Below are 15,731 nucleotides of genomic sequence, written 5' to 3'. Positions count from 1 at the left end.
AGATAGATAGATAGATAGATAGATAGATAGATAGATAGATAGATAGACAGATGAATGATAGTCCTGTGTTAACAAAACATGTGTTGAAAAGATCCTGTGTCACCCTGGGCCCATAATTCTCTATGATGACTAGTCTCTCTGGCCATATATGACATAGTATGAGAACTTTTATTGTATGGAGCCAATGCTATGCATATGCATGTATCTGTATAAAATAGTAAAAGACAAAAAGAAAGAGAGGGAAGAAAAAGGGTGAGAAAGAAAAAAACTGACTAGTTAAATATAAAATTATATCAAAAGGAATTAATGGTAATTATTCATTTGTACTGTTATACATATTCTCAAATGCTAAACAATGAATGGGTTCTATTTGTAACCAATAGAGTTTATAGAATAGTATTTAGGTTCACAATAAAACTAAGCTGTAACACAGCGTATCCTTAGACTGCCTGTCCCTCACCATACACACAACCTCCCCCATTATCAGCATCTTGTACCAGAATAGTTTCACCGCCCTAAAATTCCTCTGTTCTTGGATTATTCATTCCCCCTACACAACACCCACTAGAAACCCCTGATCTTAGTACTATTTCAGTGGCTTTCCCTTTTCCAGAATGCCATGTGGCATAAGGCAATATGCTTTTCATATTGGCCTCTTTCACTTAGTAATGTGGCTTGACATTTCCTTTATGTTTTTATTGCTTGATAGTTTCTTCTGAGAACATAATTTCCTGGTTTGGATGGACATGGCTTATCTAGCTATTCACTTGCTGAAAGACATATTCCTTAATATCAGTTTTTGAAAACTATAAATAAGGATGTTACAAACAGTCCTCCATTAGAAAGTCTGTTCTTTCAGTAAAATCATACTATGCTACATATAGTTCTCTAGGCAGTACCAGCTCTCTGAATGGATTGCAGTCTTTTCTCATAGGCTTTGACAGATTTTGATGGGGAATGGTGCCCTCAAAAAATGAAAATGTATTCCTTCCTCTTCTGTCATCTCAAAGATAGTGTTAAGAAGTGATATTATTTCTGCTTTAAATGTTTAGAAAAATTACCAGGGAACCCATCTAAGCCAAGGCAGGTTGAGTTTTCATTATACATCAAGCACCCAGATTGAGGCATGAAGATAACGGCTCAATTTCATCTATATCATCAAATTGGCAGACTTTCAGTTATCAATAGTATTTTTTTTTAAAAAAATATTGCTTATTTATAAAATTATATATGTATGTGTCGCTGTCTTCAGACACACACCAGAAGAGGGCATCAGATTCCATTACAGATGGTTGTGAGCCATCAAGTGGTTTCTAGGAATTGAACTCAGAACCTCTAGAAGAGCAGTCAGTGTTCTTAACCACTCTCTTACCTCATCTCGCCAGCATCCAATAGTATTGTTTTATTATCTTTTTGTGTTTATGTTCTACACAAATACTATTTTTTTATTTCTGATACTAGCTATTCTCTCTCCTTTTGTTAATTAATCTGGCTAGAATCATATCTATTTGCCAATATTCTTGAAATCAGCTTTTGAGTTCACTTTTTCTTGCCATGGGTTTCCTACTTTTAATTTCAATGATTTCTACTCAAATCTTTAATGCATCTTCTGCTTACATTGCAATCAATCATGGTATTCTGTTTTTGACTGCATACAACGTTTAACCTTAAATCTTTCCTTTTTTCTAGAAACATTAACTCCGTGCTATGAATGTTCCTCTATATACTACTTTCACTGTGTAACATAAATGATTTTACTTTTATAAAATTAATATTTGAATTTTAATGTCATATACTGACTTAATAATTCTTTGGAGGAATAATGCCTATTCAAGGGTTTTGTTGGATATTTTTAATAAGTGAGTAAGTGGCTTTAGTTGCAAGTTCCATGTATTATAGTTCTTTGCTTTGGTTTTGTCTTACCATTGGAGATTTGGAGGATATTTTAACCTATCTTTCTGTTGGTTTCTTTCATATACCTCCATAGTGGCCAGAAAGGAGACACTGTATGACTTCTGCTTTTTTAAAAATTTGGTTCATCATCTAGAGTATGGTCTGTCTTGAAGTACCCTGTGTATTTGAGTGTATATTAGGCTGTTAGATGAAGTGTTCTATACATAAAAATTTTATGATTCACTGATAGTGACGTTAAGTACAACCATGACCTTACTAATTTCTGCCTAGAGGATCTGTTCATTTCTGATAGAAGAGTGTTGAATTCAGCAATGTATTTCGAGGCTCTACTATTAAGCATTCACATTAAACATTGTCGTATCTGGCAATTATTGAGCCATATCATTATGTGAATATCTTCATAATATATTTGTCTCCATCCATTTAATTTTTTAAAAAAATATTTATTTTTATTTTATGAGTATGATTATTTGCCTTCATGTATGTTTATGCACCACATGACAGAAGAGGGAATTAGATGCCTAGGAATTGGAGATACAGATGTTTGTGAGTCACCATGTGAAAACTGAGAATTGAACTTGGGTCCTCTGGAGAGCAAGGATCTTAACTACTGAGCCATTGCTCCAGCTCTCATCCACTTACTTTTAACTATCTTTTAAATTTTTTTAAAATGTTTTACATACATTTACTTTTAACCTGTAAGTGTTCATTAGTTAGAGTGGATACATAAAAAGAATGTACAGTTAAGTCTTAATTTTAGATCCACTCTGATTATCTTTCCTTTTTAACTAGTTTATTTATATCATTGACATGTGATGTGATATTGCTATAGTTGGGTTAATTACCATCCATCGTAACTTTTATTCTTTTATTTACTGCTTTTATTTATTGTTCATAATTCTATCTTCCACAGTTCTACTTCTTGTGGGTTCAATTGGGTGTTTTATAATTCCATTTCCTTTCATTTTAGCATATACATTATAATTTTTTATTGTTTCATTTATTTACAATCCATCAGTTCCCCTTCTCCCAGTACCCCCTTCCACAGTTACTCATCTCTTTCTCCTCCTCCCTGTCACAAAGAAGATGCTCTTCCCACACCTCCACCTCCCTGGGGCCTCCCCACTCTCCCAGTGAGGCTACACCAAGCAGTCTTCTTCTGATGTGTGTGTGTGTGTGTGTATGTTAGGGGCCTCAAACTAACTACTATATCTTTCTCATTCTCCTCCTTCTCCTTCTTGTTTTGAATGGTTTGAATTTCATGTCCTTGTGTACAGAGATTCTCTCCTGAGCTAGGTCTCATCCACCACAGAAAATGAGCTTACTAAAAGGCACGCTTCTTCTCTCTAGTATTTTTTAAATCTCTCTTATCTCTTGCTTACTCTTTCATAGAAATTTCATCTATCTGTTTATATTATCCAGCTGATCCTTATATAATTTTTACTTTCCAAATAAACCCCTGAATATATTAAGCATGGTTTTCTTTTAGGTTCTTGGTCAATTTTTCCATACTTATATTGAATCTGAATATGGTGCTGCTAATTGTTCGGTTTTTTTCAAATGCCTTCAATATGCCTTGAAGGGTTTTGCTACTGTTATTCAAAGATGGACATAATATACTGAGTAAAATGAGCCATAGTAAATAGGCTTCTTGTAACAAAGCTGTACAGTTTGTAGAGGAAGAAGCATTGTGGGATCTTATGATTAGGTCTCAGTTATGAAGTGTGTCTGTGTCCCCAGAGTGAACTTCACCAGTGCTTGGCAGGATTTCCCCTTTACATAGTATAGGTTCGGAAAAGACAGTTAAAATTGGGTATTCCCTTTCTTCCACACAGACTATATGCTGATAAAACTCATAAAATTGTAGAGGCACTCTATAATTAAGTCTTCCTGGAATTTTCAAGTCTCATACTTGCCTACACTAAGCCTCCAGTAATGTGCCAATTATTGTTAGACTTTTCTACCCCAGGCACTGTTTCCCACAGAGCTTTTAGCTTCTGGGTTTCTGCTTCTACAGGATATAGCTCTTGTCTTTCCAATTACTGGGGCAGTAATTTGCCCTGAATCTTTACCCTCCTCAGCTATCTAAAAGGAGCTGTTGAACTTTTCAGGTTGTTCACTTTCCTGTTTGTTTAGTATACAACAGTATTAACGTCTAAGCTTTACATACAAGACCAAAACCAAGTTGGTTTCAATGACTGGTAAGGTATATGATACTTATTGAGAAATTGTAATTGTCCTTAGAAACTTCTTTCTTGGTGAGTATATATGTATGATGTTTTAAACCTTATTTTCAAAAAGATCTGCATGAGGGAGATTCTAAAATGAAGGTCTGGGAATTTTATATCTAATAGGTCTTTTCCATCCTCTGGGAAATCAATGCTTTCTCATCCCAAGCAGACAAAAGGCAATTCTACTCCCAAAAGAAGGCAATCATTTTTGGACTTCAACCACGTTAAAGTGAGTTCATGTTCCTGCCTGGAGCAACTCAGGTACAAATCTGGCCTTTCTTGTCTTTTATCAGGTTTAACCATCAAGAGAAGATTTTGCACTGCTTATTCTCAAATTCAAGTAAATCTAAGATGATGGCATAATCCCATAGAGCATGTCACATAGATGTTGGCAGTAGTCTTGTCAAAATATATTATAACTTTTCCAACTTTGAAAGCCCTGACCAAAACAGGACCAATGTGTCACCAGTCAGGTTATACTGAAATACTATGTATTCTATTCACGAAAGCAACCCTAGTTGCCAAGTGCCTGATTTCCCATATTTATCACTCCTTTGTTGCACTAACATGTTTCCAGAAGTCCATTGTATAAACATGAACACACTGCCCAGGGAAGTGAATATATTAAAATTTCTGCAAAATTAAATTCCTTAGAAATTAAAATATAATCAAGAACACTTAAACATTAATGGATATGAGGAAAAGGAAGAAAATTTCAGACATGAGAGAAACTGGGCACTGAGGTGATATAGAAAGAGAAAGCTTAAAGCAGTTGATGAAGGTATCCAAAAAGAATTCAAAAGATGCCATTTATCTTTCAGGTCCCAAATGGACACCTTACCACCTGACAGTTTGCCTCCACTGGAAATAAGAAATATGGGTGCCTCTTCCTCTGTGAAGTAGAGGCTAAAGAAAGTCAACAGTTGGAGATAATAATAACAGAATAAATAGATGATAAAGAAATGGACTAATGGAACAAACAATATGAAGGTACCTGCCTTAGACTTCTAGTCTCAGTGGTGCTATTTGGAAAAACTAATGTCTATTAACACATGTTTGACTAGGAAAATAAAATTTCCCATATTAGACAATCTGCCTGATATCCCATCTTAATTACTAATAGTGCCCCTTCTAAACTTGGAAGTATCCCAGACCAGGTGATAAATGAGATATTTATCTCTGTGAGACTGGTGGTGGTGGTGGTGGTGGTGGTGGTGGTGGTGGTGGTGGTGGTGTGTGACTAGACTAGCAGTGATCTGAGCAATAATTTCCTTCATGCCCAGGGTTAAAGTGGCTAGGGTTTCCAAACCTATTAACTGACATTCTGAGGACTTGCCCATGTGTCCTGATGTTGAAAGAATGGGAGGAATATAGCAAATATAGGCACTATGACCATTTTGATCCAGGGCATCCCAAAGAAGTGTGATAGGATGAAAATTTCAGCAAGTACAAGTTCTAGAGGTCTGGTTAAGAAGGGAATGTACTGCAACCTTTAGTAATGACTCAAATCGCAACCAAGGAAGCACTGGCTCCCTCAGCCTAGTCTCAGGGTTAGATCTGATCCACGTGTAGAAACAACTGCCATTCCCCACATTCCCACCCAAAAAGAAAATGATATTTACTCTAGACAGTGTCACTAAGCCACAGGCCGGATTGACATTCATCAGTGAAACTGGCATTTATCTATCCTGCAACTTGTTAGGAAGACCTTAGTCCCCACAGAATGGTAAGCTCAGGACAGCAACTAGAACAAACCAAAGAAGAAAAGAACTTAATAGCCTATTCACAGAGAGAATGCAATATAAAAATTGCTATACTGATGTATTTCTTTAAAACAGATTCATTTGATTATAAACATTGAATTCCAGCCCTCATAGCACTAGGGAGGAAATCGTTCTAAAATTGATAACTTGTGTTTTTCCTTCCCAAAGTTCGTGTTCCCATTCAAATTGCACTAAATCTTTAGAGACACTGCCTTCTGAGCCTAAAACCTATTTCCCCACCTAATTCTTGTCTCTTGGTAAATACTTGTAATGTATCTAGGAAATCAAAAGCATAATTTCTTTTTCAATATATGCAAAGACATTCATCTCCTGCAGTTGAGGGGGTAAGTTAAATGCTATAAAAACTCAGAGTCGAGTGCAACGGCAGCTTTAACGTGGCTGCTTGGCCCTCTGGCACTGCTTTTATTTCCCAGCAACAGCATTGATGGAGGTGGAGGCAAGGTTCTGGCCTCCTGGTTGCTGTCAGAAAAAGCCACTGTTATCTCATTGTACACTGAGGAGCAGGTGAAGAGAGAAAAAAAAAATTGAAAAGATAATGAAAGCTTCCCACGAGTCTTTTTGCCTCTAAAATCTTAACCCAAAGCCCCGGACCCTGCTATTCTGTCTTCTGCTGTGTGCATAGAGAACAGGTAATCAGGAAAGCTAATCAAAAATGCATTCATTACAGCAGAGCGACAGTGGGTAAGAGCGACTGAAGCTTTCATTTTGGCAAGAGATTTCAGGACTGGCACAATGTGAGCTCCATAACCCTTTGGCAAACCTTTAGCACTTCCCTACTGTCCTCCTCCCTTTCCCGCTGGCCTAGCAATCTCTGTCAAGTGCAAGTCTGCTTTTCCATTCAAGGGAATCTAATTCTTACACTTGACAATGCGTCCCTTCAATCACCACAACCCTGCTCTGTAAAAGCTGCTTTCTGTCTAATAAGGCCTCTGAGTAGTTTTATAATCCTTTAAAGGTGTTTTCTCACTTGAAAAATACATTTTTCTTTGTTTTCAAAACAGGAAGCCATGGCTTGCCAGGGCTAAAAAAACCCTACCGCTGACAGAGTCTGCAAAGGCAAATGCCTGTGCTACCTTCTCCAAGTTAGGAAAATGGTCTCCCAGAGCCGTCAGAATCAAAAAATAAAATAAAAATCTCCAGGGACACAGGCTAAAATATGCAGTTGTGTTGTTGTATCATGGACTAATAACAATTACACATAACATCATTGGGCATTGTTTACAGGTCAGGCATCATCCTTGATCATAGTCAATGTTCCTGATAGCCTTTTGAAGTATGTATTACCCTATAATGAGCTTCCTCACCATGACGATGGATGTGGTGAGATCTAAGATCAGATCAACCTATAGTCCTTGGGCTGTATGTATCTCAGCAGGGCTATGTAAGTGGCCTGACACAAAATCATAAATTTACTGAAAACATTATGAGGATTCTTTTTGTAATTTTATTTTTGTAACTAGATTGTTTGTGCACTTGGTAACATCATGTCCTCATGTGAAAAAGATGGGCTTGCCTAAATACTAATTTCAAATATAGGGATCTGACCTCTGAGCACTTCTGGCTCTTAATCCTCCCACCTTGGTTTTAATAGAAAAAGAAAACTGTATTGGTACACATCTCAGCACATCTCATCTCAAATAATAAAGGTAACTCTGCCAGGGCATTTGGTTATTATTTAGGGAATAATTATTTCACAAGGCATATAAATATCACTCCTTCAGCTGAGGGGAAATCTGCTTTAGCTAAGGTAAGGAGAGAGATTTACGAAAACAAAACTCTTTCCAGAGTTTGTATTTGTTGCAGTACTCTCATACTACTGATTGAGGACTTGCTGAGTTCATACTAACATAGAAGCAGCTATCTGCTCTCTGCCCTTTGGGAAGACACAAATTAGTTGGAATGTTAATACACACACTAAGAGGGACAGAGAAGGAGAACGATTTGGAGGCACGGGGAAAATATAATTCACCGATATCTCAAGCTTGATTTTATCTCTACCTCATAGAGCTGTCTGTCCCTGAATAAATAATAATGATAATGATGATGATGGTGATAATAATAACAATAATAAAAATATAACCTAACTCAAAGGGAACTATTTAGATTGGATGTGCTAAAATATCAGAGCACTTAGCACATGGCTTACACGTTAAAAAGTATTTGATAAACAATAACTAACACTATAATTATTTTTGCATATGTAAGATTTGTAGCTTACATTGTATAGCCAAGACTTTACTAAAAGAATAATTGGTGGTTTGGGGTGATATGATCAACATTTGATGTTACTTCAGAAGTATGCTAAGAGATGATAGATTGGAATATCAAAGACTTGACAAAGTCAGAATCTTCCTTTGAAAATAAATATCCTAAAACCACATCATTTTAATTCTAAGGAATTGTTCATCTACATTATAGAGGACTATGTTTTATTTTTAGTACAACACTCAGGAAATCATAAAAATGACAAAATAGCCAATTTTACTTGAAAAAAAATTTGCTTTAGAGATCCTTTAAGTGGCAAGCACCTGTGCTGAATATAAAATAAAATTCAATTTATCTAATTCATTTGCCACTCAAATTTTAAATGTATGCACATTACATAAAGCAAGATTTTCCCACATTATAATGTATAGAAGCAAATTGCTGATGTCCATTTCTGCTTTGTTGGCATTTACAACCTAGCCTCTTATCATGCTGTGGCCAGCCACAGACACACTCAGCCAATTTCTATATTCTTGAGAAACAGGAAATGTTACCCTAACTCAGACCTTCAGTTCTTTTCAACTGCCACCAGTCCCTTAATAGTAACACAAGTGCCACCCCCCACCCCACCCCTGCCACCACCAAGAACATGGTGAGATATGCTACTTCTATGTGAGTGCTCACACGTGGAGAGGAACTATGGGGAAGTTTTAAAGGTGAGGAAGCAGGAGGGAAAAATGTATTGTCTTTCTCCCCATATAGTTTCAGCCTCAACTCTTCCTTGTTATGTTTCGCACTTCAAGAGACTGTCTTAATCAAAATGTGTAGCCATCTTCTCTAAGGGGTTGCCAAATTTGATCAACTAGACAGAAGGACATTTGGCCTCTTAGCTCTAGAATCAGAATCTTTTTCTCCCTTACATTCTTGCTGATTAGTTCAATAAAATGTCATTGGTTCTTGCTTTTATTTAATTCAAACCCCCATCTGTTGATTAGGAAGAAAAATAAATATTTAGCATATATTCTTTTCCAGGCATTGTTCTAGGTGTTGAGATTATAGCAATGAAAAAAACCCTAGGTAAAAATGAATATCTTTTATAATAATCCCCTAAGACTTTAGATTTTTGTTCTTTTTGTCTCAATAGTAAATGAAAAGGTCTGTTTGAAATATTGCTGTTTCCGTAATCAAGAAATCTTTGTTGAAACTATCTTGTCAGTGTTTACACCAGCCTTTTGTGTTATAAAAAAAATATATGAGAAAAAGAAGTCTCTACCTTTGTGGATGTCACAATGTAAATCAAACAAAATTAGTTAAATATTTAACTAAATTGTAGAGTTAAACTAATTTCAAACATGTTAGAATAATTATAACATGCTTAAGTTTAAAAATATTAATAAATTATAAAAATGTATATTTATGCATTTATTAATGACACTGTTGTGAATTTTAAAAAGATTTTGAAGTAATCTAAAGGAAAAGGCCCAGAATTTTATTACCTTAATTTTTTTTACTCATAAATCTAAAGTAGATGCCAAGTAATATATTGAAGGAGAAATGAGTAGTTCATTAGACAGAACCACTGTGTCTTTCTACTTCCGTAATTTGTCTGCAATTATTGGAAACTGCCACTTGACTTTGGTCATGATGTCTCAGTTTATAAGCATATGAAATGCATAGACAGAAATAGGATTTATAGGAATAAGGTTAAAGTATATTTCTTCAGTCACAAAATTTTATTTTTCAAAAATTTTGTGGCATAATTTATGATTGAAGATGTTAATAAATAGGCTAGAGCGATGGCTCAGTGGTTAAGAGTACTGGCTGCTCTTCCAGAGGTCCCTGGTTCAGTTCCCAGCACTCTCAGGACAGCTCACAACTGTCTGTAACTTCAAGATCTGACACTCTTACACAGACATACATACAGGCAAAATACCTATGTACATAACATCAAATTTTAAAAATTGGAAGAATTTATTTTTAAAAAGAGTTTTAAAAGCTTAGCTGATTTAGTGAAAAAGTGCATACAATATAAACCTGAGAGTGTGAGTTCAGATCACCAGCATCCAATTAAAAAGCCCAGTGTGCCAGTGCACACTCATAATTCTGGCACTAATGGGAAGGGGACAGGAAGATCCCTGGGGTGTACTGATCAGCCAATCTAGCTGAGTCAGTGAGATCCAGAATTAGTGAGAGATACTGTCATACTAACTTATGGTGAAGAGCTATAAAGGAAGACAGGTGAAGTTGTTCTCTGGCATCTGGGCAGGTACACCACACCAGCCAAATAGATGTACATGAATCCATACACCCATGAACATTCGTGTACAAGTGCACATGCACGCGCGCGTGCGCACACACACACACACACACACGGGGGGGGGGTTTGGTGGATGGATCTTAGAGTGTTATCATGAAACAGTTTTTGTTTGTTTTCTACTTCATTGAGGGTTATCTGTGTAATCCAAAATAGCATAAAATTTACTCTAGTAGCCCAAGCTAGCCTTGAACTCCAATACTGCTGTACCAGCCTCTGGAGTCCTGAAGTTATAGGCAAGTAGTACTATACCGAGAGTCAACAAACTTAAAAAAATTTAAAACTTGAGTGAGCCCATGAAACCCCTCATTTATTAATTTATTCAACACAATATTTATTGAAACACCTCTAGTTAGTAAACATTATACAAAGCATTTAAGAATAAAATTCATGTGCAAAGGAGTTGACAATAAGGAAAGCATCTTTTTTGAAAAAGAGGAAAATCAGTTCACATGCTAACTTGTTAATAATGGGAACTGTGCAATTACTTTCCATTTAACATCCTTTGTTTGATAGATGCTTTTGAGAGTCTCTTTCTTTTCATATTTGTATGAAATGCTTCTAATTTTGATTTTTTTCTTGAATCTGGGAATATAAATAATTCTTACTTCAAAGAGCTGTTTGTCATAAGGATTCAATGGGGCCAAAAATCTAAACCACTTACCTAAATACCTATCCTTAGGAAAAAATAAATATCAGCAATCATTGTCGTTGTCACCATGATTACTGTCTTCGTTATTATGTTAGCATCATCATCACCAGTAGGAAGAATGTACCAGATATGTAAGTAGGTGAAATTCAGAGTTAAGGACTCTTTGCTTTCTCTTTAGATTTAGAAGGAAAGGGGGCTATTTGGTTTGGTTTGTTGTTTGTTGGTTTGCTTGCTTGTTTGTTTTTCTGATCTTTTTTTAAAGGTATTGCCTCAGTAGAATTCTCCAAGGATAGTACATCTGATCATAGAATAACCCTTCAGCCCATGCACAATCAGATCAGTAAGATCATGCATACCTTTATCTGGCCTCTTGCCAAGGCTAAGGGTGGTCCAGTGAATTTCTTTTTACTCTGTGCCCTGAAACTTCTCTTGAGACCAAAGCTACACCCTGAGGGAGGCCAAAAGACACAGCAAGGAACTGTTGGTGGCCTTTCTAGGGAAAGAGCCTTCCTTTACTTTGGATCCCTGGGGGCAGGCTTGGTGAGTAAACTTGCTCTCTGGAGGCTGAAGTCAAGATCCCAGAGAACTGAGGAGGGAGGTGCTCCACACCAGACCATTCTCATCTAGAGCATGTACTGTCCTCATAAGCATGATTTGTGTAGTTGCTTTGCTTTCTCTGTCATAGAATTCTTAATGATGTTTGAACAAAGGGTCCTGTGTTTTCATTTTGCTCTGCATCCCACAGATTAAATAGTCAGTCCTATCTGCAGTGAGTAGTTTCTTTAAAAAAAAAGAAAAGAAAAGAAAGAAAGAAACAAGTGGGCTACACACTGAGTGGGCCTTGATCTCTTAGTTCCCTCCTTCCTGTTGCTACTCTCCCCCCCCCTTTCTCTTTCTTTTAGACAGCATCCCACTACGTCACTCTGCCTGGTCTCAAACTTTCGATTCCAACCAGACTGGAATAAAACTCATAGCAATCTTTCCTGCCTCTGCCTCCTGAGTTCTAGGATTATAGGCATAATGTTTGTACCAGCAGACCAGGCAACCTCACATTCTACATTTGAGTCCTTCTAAATGTCTAAATCGGAATCCCGAGAATGACTGCAGAGATATTTTCATATTCTCTTCTTCAGGCATATTTTCTCAAAAATAAAATGAGCAATAACAGCAGTCCTTGGCTTAGCAATAGCACTGCAGTGACCTTTTAGTGAGTTAGAATGAAAAAGGCAGTACAGGAAGCCAGAGTGGCTGGGGTTCTACAAGTGCTTAGGGATGTGGCAGGTACCCTGTCCTGCCTAAATCCTTCACCCTCAGCCTATTTCTGGAGAGTCTCTACAAGCATTTTCATTAAGTCCATGGCATGAGATAATCAGTTAGGAATGGGAATGACTCAGTATGAACTAGATGATATCAAAGTCCTGTTTTCCCTTCTCTTCCTTCTTTGTCCTTCTGTCTCTCATGTTTTCTATGTAAAAGTAGACAAATATGCTAAGTCTCAAAAAGTTAAATGATTGCCAGTCACATTCATAGTTGTTTTCACAGAACTATGATTATAGTCAAGGTTTTCAAAGTCTTAGCACAGCAAACACTCATGTCTCTAAAGATATATATATATCACTTTTCGACAAAAGCCTCTGTTGTAAACACATTGTCTTGTCATTTGGAGCTGGATTGTCCTTTGCTGTGTGTCACACACCCATTGTTGTCCTATGCTTCCTACAAGATTTAATGCTGTCCGTGAACTCTCTACCTTCAAAATCCCTGTAGGCATCTTTCCTCTAGGCTTCATAACCAAAAGCAGTCTCACTTATCCCATCAAACTTATAGTAATTACACACAAAAAGGTCACAACCCGAAGAAACTCTTTGGTGAACTTTTTAGTAAAGTACAAAACTCCACTGAAATTCATATTTTCTTATACTAAACTGAAGAGGAAAATTCCACCAGACCCCTCCCCTCCTGGAAAAGAAAGGTCATAGAATATTTAGGCAACCTTCCCCTGTAGAAGACAGAGGTTAATTAACATTCCTCAGACTACAGGGGGTGGGGACTGACCTGTGGTAGGGAGGGGGCCCAGAGCACATGGACAATGACAATGGACCATTGGCCACACACAGACAAGGGAGGTCCTTGCTTCCTCATTCCCTGAAGACCAGTCAGTTTAAAAAGTCACTGTTCTGCCAATCACATTGTGCCTAATGGCTGCTACCCCTAGAGACTGTATAAATGTCAGCTGGACAAGCTGCACAGGGTCACCTCTCACTTTGGGATGCGGGATGGCCCCAGCATGCTGGAACAATAAAAATTCCTCTTGCATTTTGCAGGATCTCTCCTCTCCTCGTGGTTAACTCAGGGGGTCTCAGGTAAACTGAGGCTCTGCTTGCTAGAGTCTTACAAACAAACAACAGATTTTCTTGAACTAGAACATTTATGGTTTTCTGGTTTGTTTGTGCATTTGTTTATATGCTTAGTTGTTTGTTTTGTAGGATTTTAGATGGGGTCTTACAATGTACCACTGGAGCATGTGAACCTCACTGTGTAGATAAGGTCAACCTCAAATGTGGAGCAATCTTCCTGCCTCTGCCTCAAAAGTGGTTGTATAATTTATTCATTTTCAATTTTAAAAAATCACTGATTTTAATTTTGTGTGTATCCCAGAACACTGAAAAGTGTTTAATATGCCTTTTTCCTTTGCTTCAAAATATTACTACTATGCTCATGAAATTGATATCACAATGATTCAAAAAGGTATGCCCACAGCACACAGATTATAACAGATTAAAATTTCATAAAATCAGCAATTGCTATTCCTCCTTAAGAATTAGCCACAGGCTAAATTTCAACTGTCTCTAGTTATCTTTTTCATTCCTCTAAAGAGTCTGAATTCTCTTTCAAACAAGAAACTCAAAACTTCCTATAACTAAAAAAAAAATGTTTAAAATTAACTTATCCCTCAAGATAGCTACAATCAACCCCTGAGCTGATAAATTAAGGCAGCAGAAATTAAAAAGTGAAAGTAGTAAGCCAGCAAATAGCCCTCTAGGTAACCCTGAAAACAACTACACTGTCTCATCTAGACACACTGTACACATTGACATCCGAGCTCATAGGTCAGTTTTGACAGTGAAAGAAGGCATTATTGATAGTTGTCCTAGGAATATGGGCATAGCAGAATGATCTTGGGCAAATTAAACAGCAGGGTTATGCCTCTTTAGATCACATATAAAACCACATCACTGTCAGAAACCTACTGTAATTAGTTATTAATCTGCAGTGTCTTAAGACCATATATCAATTCTCACACACCTATGGCTGACCTGGACTAGGGCACATAGACTTTAGCTGCCAAGTTGGAGTTTCCAGTCCTGGAAGGCCTATGAGTCAACTATAGTGACTCTGTTCCATAGATATTTCATTTTACGTGGACAACAAGCTAGCTGGTACCTGCCCTTCTTATGACACTGACTGAAGATGAGATGACAAGCAGAAATGCAGGAAGGACAAAAGCTGGAATTGGTATACTGCCAATCTTCTCATTGAGAGGAAGAAGGGAAAAGTCACATTATCACATTAGAGGAAAAGAAATAAGCTAATGGTAAATGTACGGATTCAGGAAGGGATAGCTAATAGAAGTTATTTGATCTAACACAGGTATTTCCCCTATCTTAGGCCTATTACTACCTGCCCCATATATACATATAAGAAACATCCATTTGCCGCAGCTGATGGTATCTGTTCACTTCATAACATGCAGATATATGAATTTCAGAATTCATCAAGTAACCAGAAGCTTTTCCAGTTAATGTAAAGAATAACTTCTTAAACCGTTGGGACCCAGCATTTTGTCAACATTTCTAAATGCAACCTTTCCCAAGATAGAGCAGGCAGGTTAGGCTACTTTAGGTTGAGGGGTTAATTTCTCCTTGATTTGCCCATAGTGTATTTTAATGACAATTTTTAACCTTCCCAGAGGAATAAAAAGGTGTACATTAATAAAAATGTCAACAATATCATCTGTGGGAGGTAACGTGGAATAATTCACAATAAATTAACACTTCCCATCAGAGAGATGTTGCAGCTTCTATGAATGTCACTTTGTGAGAAGTGGGAGTCCCGTAGCCATGTGATTTCCATCTGCAGTTTTCAAACCCATTCAGAACCCACCAGGGGATAATTACTTCTTAAGATGTGCCCATCCCAGCAGAATATTTTTGTTATAATTCAATTTTCTCACATACTCAGTCTCACAGCATGAAGAAGACTCTGGTCTGCTGGATAAAGCCCTAAAGGGATAAGAGACTTTATTCTTCACCATTCAGCTGTGTGACCTTTGAGGACTCACTTAACTTCTCTGATTATTTAGTTTCATTGTTTATGGGCTTCTATTTACCATGGCATTTGGTAAAATGGAAATTATTTCTTTATTAGTTTATTACCTAAAACTCTCAATACACCACAAATCTCTCAGAACTAATCAGTGAACTATCAAATTGACAAACACTAGGCTAAAGCAAGTTGTCAGGGTCTTCTAATATTTCTAATAATCTTTTTGTTTTGTTTTGTTTTTTGAGACAGGGTTTCTCTGTGTAGCCCTGGCTGTCCTGTATTTCTAAAAGTCGAATAATAAAATT

This window comes from Grammomys surdaster, unplaced genomic scaffold (assembly GCF_004785775.1).
Source record: "Grammomys surdaster isolate TR1022 unplaced genomic scaffold, NIH_TR_1.0 60, whole genome shotgun sequence".
NCBI classification, from domain to species: domain Eukaryota; kingdom Metazoa; phylum Chordata; class Mammalia; order Rodentia; family Muridae; genus Grammomys; species Grammomys surdaster.
This window is presented reverse-complemented; position numbering follows the sequence as displayed.